This window comes from Sus scrofa, chromosome 12 (genome assembly GCF_000003025.6).
Source record: "Sus scrofa isolate TJ Tabasco breed Duroc chromosome 12, Sscrofa11.1, whole genome shotgun sequence".
NCBI lineage: Eukaryota > Metazoa > Chordata > Mammalia > Artiodactyla > Suidae > Sus > Sus scrofa.
Window position 1 is genome coordinate 26,657,792 of NC_010454.4, and position 6,092 is coordinate 26,663,883.

A 6,092-nucleotide genomic window follows, 5' to 3' on the forward strand; every position below is an offset into this window, starting at 1 on the left:
TGTCAAGTTTTTCATGTTGCCAGCAGAGGGCACCCCTGACCAGCAATAGCAGTCCTGAGGTTGCTGTTTGTTCAGCCACTGCGTTGACCCCACATGCAATATTTCATTTAGTCTTCACAACCCTTTGAGGCACGCATTTTTTTTTTTTTTAATGGCTGTACCTGTGGCATATGGAAGTTCCCAGGCCAAGGATCGAATCCTAGTTACAGCTGCAGCAATGCTGGATCCTTTCACCCACTGCTCTAGGCTGGGGATTGAACCTGCACAACCACAGCAACCTGAGCTGCTGCAGTCGGATTCTTAACCCACTGTACCACAGCGGGAACTCCTGAGGCAGGCACTTTTATTATTTTCATTTAGCATGTCAGGGAAGTGAAATGATAAGCCCAATGTCCAAGCTATTTGGTGGCTGCAGGCTTCAGATGGAGGCAGGGGGTCTCCATTCTCACTGGAGTCTCCTGCTCTCCTAAGGTGGGTAACAAAGAAGGAACGGAGAGCAAGAACTCCAAGGAAATAGTGTTTGCTTTGAGGGTTGTTCTGGCCCCTATTTTATTTATTTATTTAGTTTTCTTTTTACAGCCGCACCTGAGGCATATCGAAACTCCCAAACGAGGGGTGGAATCAGAGCTGCAGCTGCCAGCCTACACCACAGCCACAGCAACGCCAGATCTGAGCCACATCTGCAACGTACACTGCAGCTTGCGGCAAGGCTGGATCCTTAACCCACTGAGGGAGGCTAGGGATGGAATCCACATCCTCATGGATGCTAGCCGGGTTCTTAACCCACTAAGCCACAACGGGAACTCCCTGGCTCCTATTTTAAAGAATGTCTGAAGCTCGACTCTGGTTCTCTAAAAGATTTCTTTTTACATTAACCTTTAGATCAATGTAAAAAACATTAATAACTGGGTTTGGCCTATCAGGCACGGCAGTAGATATCAAAACATTTAGACTCTGCTGGCTAAAGATTCATAGACCAGCCTGCAGCTTTAACCCTAGCTGTGGCTATGCTGTTATTGGGCCAACAACAGTTTTCAAAGACTTATTTTTGGAGTTAGGTGGCACATGGACTCTGTTTCAGCCCCTGTCACTCCTATCCTATCACACTGAGTCCTGGTCACTCAGTCACCTGCTGTGAGCATTTTGAGCTTGAACCTTCAGCCCAGTGGATCAGGATCCTGACTGAGGGTTTTGAGTTAATGGGTCTGAGATGGCAACCCAATACTGGTGTGGGTTCAGAGCTTCCCCAGGCAATTCTAATTTGAAGGTTGGCAGGAGAACTGTGAAATCCAGCCCACCTCTACTGCTCTGGCCCCATGCATTTAGAGGCACTGCAGGACAGGGAGCAGACTCCATGACTCCTGACGGGTCCAGGAGGCAGGGGTGGTGGTAGAGGCCCTACTCGTCCCTCCTCTCCCATCCGGGTCACTGAGGCAAGTGTGATGGCAGCTCCTCTGGTGGACAGTGTTCCCCGCCTGCATCTTTCTGCAGGGTTAGCTCAGCCTGGAGGCGAGCTTTTTGAGGTTTTGAAATCGTCCCCTGGCCAGACCCCTGGAGTCAGAATCAGGATAGGAGCTGGGCGAAAGTTGGTTGGGGCTGGGGGCCCTGGGTCCCCAGAGCTGCACAGGAATGCCTTCGGGGGGGGCGGCGGGGGAGGGGGGGAACCTGGCCAGAGAGGCTTTTGTATGTTGTGGCATTTTGTATTTTGTGCCTGGTTTCTAGGACAACCATGGACACCTTAGTTCCATCAGAGCTGGGAGCAAAGGCCAGAAGACAGCCAACTGGCACCTGGAGCCCAGTTTCCTGGGCTGATGGGAAGTGGAGGGGGTGCAGAGACAGGCTGGGCGGGGGGTAATCAGGGCTGAGAAGTGCAGAGATCTGGGTGAGGTGGAGCTCATGGGCTATCTTCTGGGTTTAGCAGAGGCTGATCCTGTTCCCGTGAACGCCTTCTGCAAGGTGCTGAGGTGCCAGGCCTGCAGAGGGCAGAGTGGAGTGCCATCCATGGAGCACTCGATTCTGGCCTGCTTTTGACCTGGCAAGCGGGGACAGAAGCCCTGGAGATGCGCTCACAGATACCCTGGCTCCAAATGAAGCTGCTCCTCTGGGCTGGGGCTCCTGGGTTGGGGGTAGCCCGCTGAGGTCCGGGGAGAGAGCCAGTCCTGTGGTTCTGCTGTCGTCAAGGCACACTTTCTTGGCACCCCTCTGCCACTGCTGCTCCCCATGCAGAGATTATCATGGACAAGAGCCTCCTGGCCCTAGCTGTGACCACTGGTGAGTATCTACCACTGTCAGGAGTCCCAGGAACCTCGTGGCCCCTCACCAGAGGCCAGAAGCCCAGCCTTTTCACCTCCAGGGTCACCTAGAGCAAGCCACTTGGGAAGAACGCTGTGCATGGTTGGCATATGAACCCTGAGGTGGCGTCCCTGCTGAGTTCTATGATGCCACCGTCTGAGAGCAGAAGAGGGGCTGGGCGCCAGGAGGCTGACTCTGGCCTCTCAAGTCCTCCCTCCCCCAGGTCTGCAGATCCAGTGTCTAAGGGTGTCTGCCCCTGCACAAGCTCCTTCTCCTCTGTAAGTCTGTCCCTCTGTAAACTCCCTCCCACCCATCACTCCTTCCCTGGGCTGGAGGAAGACAGGACAGGACATAGCTGCTCTGTCCTCCCTCACAGATCTCTGCTGCAGCAGCAAAAAGGGAGCTGTCTGACCCTCAGTTTCCCCTGCATGTCAAGCTACTAGTCCCAGCCAGCCATTTTTACCCACTTCTAGAGTGGAATTCCAGTCTAGGGAGGTGAAGACAGGGCCGTGAATGCCAGGACCAGGCTGAATGAACCGCTGATGGTGCCTCTGGGGGAAGAGTTTCATGCCAATGTGCTGCCATGCCACGTCCTCTGCTCTTGTCATTTCTTCTAGAGCCCTAACCGATGTGTAAACACCCCTTACCCACCAACCCCTCCCTTTCAGGCCCCCCCACCCCAATCTCAACAAAAGGGCACCTGCCCTCTGCTCAGTATGAAAGGGGCCTTTGAATCTACTCTACGGATGTTGCTTCTTCCAGTCTGGGTTCCCTTTGGGCCAGGAAGCAGTGTGGAAAGGGTTAATAACATCCTGGCCAGCCTCCTCCCTGGCCCTGGGGAAACAGGACCCAGTGCTGGGAGCTGCTGGTGAGGACAATGGCAAGCCCGGAGCCATCAGAGCTACATAGTGAAGACCTACTGTCAGTCCTTTTCCCAGGGAGGGGGCACAAAAAAAAAAAAAAAAAAGCAAAAGAAACCTTCGGACTAGCAGTGTTTCCAGGCTCTGACCCCAACTCTGAGGACTAGGCAGGATGGAGAGGTGGGAACAGGCCTCCTCTGACTCTCCCACAATGGTCGTCAGAGCTGGCTGCCAGTTCATGAATGAGCTAGTTGTCAGAAAGAAGTGGAATTTCTTTCTTTTTTTTTTTTAATTTCTTTTTATCAGTGCATTTCCAAAATGCTGAGGGTCTGGGCTTTGTGCCTTGGACTGGTGGAGAGAGAACTAACAAGATGGGGAGAGGGACATGGGAACAAGAAAGGGTTTGGGTTCTGCTCTTGCTCACGGACCCCAAACCCGGAGCGTCACTGTCATCTTTCATGATCCCCAGACCTGCCCCTCTCCTTGCTTCAGCACCACAGGACTCCCCACTGTGACCAGGCAGTGGACGGGAGCTGAGTCCCAGGGGATGCAGATGTGGGAGGACCCCTGGGGCTGCCACTTGGGAGTGGGGTAGGGGGAGGTGCAAGCTGCAGCACTGATGCTAGGCTGGGGCCTAGTGTGGCTAGAAACGGATGGGAGGAAGGCTAGAGAGACTTTTTGGAGAGAAAGATGTGTGGTACCCTGATCTTAGACTCACCCCAGGGGGGAAAGGGTCCAGATGGAAGGTGGAGAACAGCTGTTCAAGCCTGCCCGGCTCCTTTAGTCACAGGGCTATCTCGGCTGGGGGTGGGGGGGATTCTGTGCGGAGCTGCCAGCAGGTACCAGCCACCCCTCGGGAAGCCAGCTTGCCTGCCCAGCTGTGAGTGTTCTAAAGGCAGCAGCAGCAGATGCACCAACTGACTGCACCGTGCTTCTGGCTCTGGGCCATAGAGGTGAAAGTTCAGCCCTCCCACCCTTGAGTGCCCTGGAGAACTGAGGTGTTTTTTTTTTGTCTTTTTGCCATTTCTTGGGCCGCTCCCGCGGCATATGGAGGTTCCCAGGCTAGGGGTCCAATTGGAGCTGTAGCTGCAGGCCTACGCCAGAGCCACAGTAACGTGGGATCCGAGCCACGTCTGTGACCTACACCACAGCTCACGGCAACACCGGATCCTTAACCCACTGAGCAAGGCCAGGGATCGAACCCACAACCTCATGGTTCCTAGTCGGATTCGTTAACCACTGAGCCACAACAGGAACTCCGAGAACTGAGCTTTTTTCCCTTACTTCCCTACTGTATATAAATGCCCAGAGCCCCTGGAACTGGGGATGGGGGGCCTGAGGATTTGACTAGAGGCCCCACGTCCCCTCTTTGGGTAGACGAAAGGATGGTAGACCCCAGTCCAGGGAAGCGACTTAGGACGGGTTCCATGGAAGAGTTTCCATGGACCCAACAGTTCTAAGACTCAATTTGTTTCCAGGAAGGACTGTCACTGGGGGAGAGGAGACACAGAAAGCCAAGTCCAAAGAAAGAGCATGCGTGTACAGGGGCTGGGGGTAAGGGACTGGCTCATGTCTTTGCTCTCCTGTCTCTCCCAGCTGCCATCCAGCTATGAGAAGGCCTAAGGTCATGCCTGTGCCATCCACCAACTGTGGCCCAACTTGCCCACTCCAGGAAGCAGCCACTTGCCCTGCTCAGTGTAGCGGGGAGCAAGCTCCTCCATCTTGCCCTTCCCACTTCTCCAGGGGGCTGGCAGGGGCAGCGCTGAGCTTATGGAGATGCCCCCACCAAAGGCTTGGTGCATGAGACCCCAGAAGGAAGGAAGCCAAAGTGAACTTCAACAAACCCTGGGTCACCTGTGCAGGAGGTGGGAAATTTGGGGTCACGCCCTGAGAATAAGGTGACAAATTCAAAGCAGACCTCCAGAATGGGGAGACTTCTCTATCCTCAATCCCTGGAGCTCCTGCCTTCCGGACAGGAAAAAGTCATGGGAGGGAGCCACTGACTCTCCAAGCCCTCTGGGGCTGCAGCCAAACCACCGGACTCCAACGGCCAGGGTGCCCATCCACCTCAGCTGAGACTTCCTTCCTCCGCCTTCTGCTCAAAGCCATGCTTCTAATGGTCTTGGGTTCCCAAGGAAGGCCCGCCCCCAGCCCATTCTAGGCCCAGGCTGAGTATTTATTTATTCCTGAAGCCTCAGTCTGTGCTGCTGTATAAACCAAGAGGCAGAAAAGAATGTGAGCCTGGTGTCTGGGTGAGCAGGAAGGAGCCCATCTGTCACTACTCTTGCCTCATCGGTGGAAGGACCTGGTATTCCGGGTCGGATGGGGCCTCTCTGCCCTGGACCCGCAAAAGCAGGAAGGGGTCTGCCATGTGGCCATTCCTAGGGCTATGTGGCTCCAGGAGAGAAACAGGACTGTGCGCTTCCTCTGTTACGTGTCCCCCAACCCTCTTCCCCAGCCCCACTTCTGTGGGACCCGGGAGGGGAAGGAGCAGTGACACCCTCGAGCACAAGCTTTCCTCTTCCTTGCCGTCTTAGGGATGGAGCAGAAATAATCCCCTCCTCAAAATGAAGTCCCCTCTTCTTATTCTGAGCTCTGACAGGCCTCTTTCCTGATTTGTTTGTTTTGGTTTTTTTTTTTTTTTGCTTTTTAGGGCCACACTTGAGGCATATGGAAGTTCCCAGGCTAGGGGTAGAATTGGAGCTACAGCCACAGCCACAGCCACCATGCCAGATCCAAGCCACATCTGTGACCTACACCACAGCTCATGGCAACGCTGGATCCTTAATCCACTGCGAAAGGCCAGGTATTGAACCCACATCCTCATGGATCTTAGGTTTGTTAACTGCTGAGCCACAAAGGGAACTCCTCTTTCCTGCTTTACGGCGCCCTGTTGTGTGCACTAGAGAACACAGACAAACAGATAAGGAAGCCGCTCCA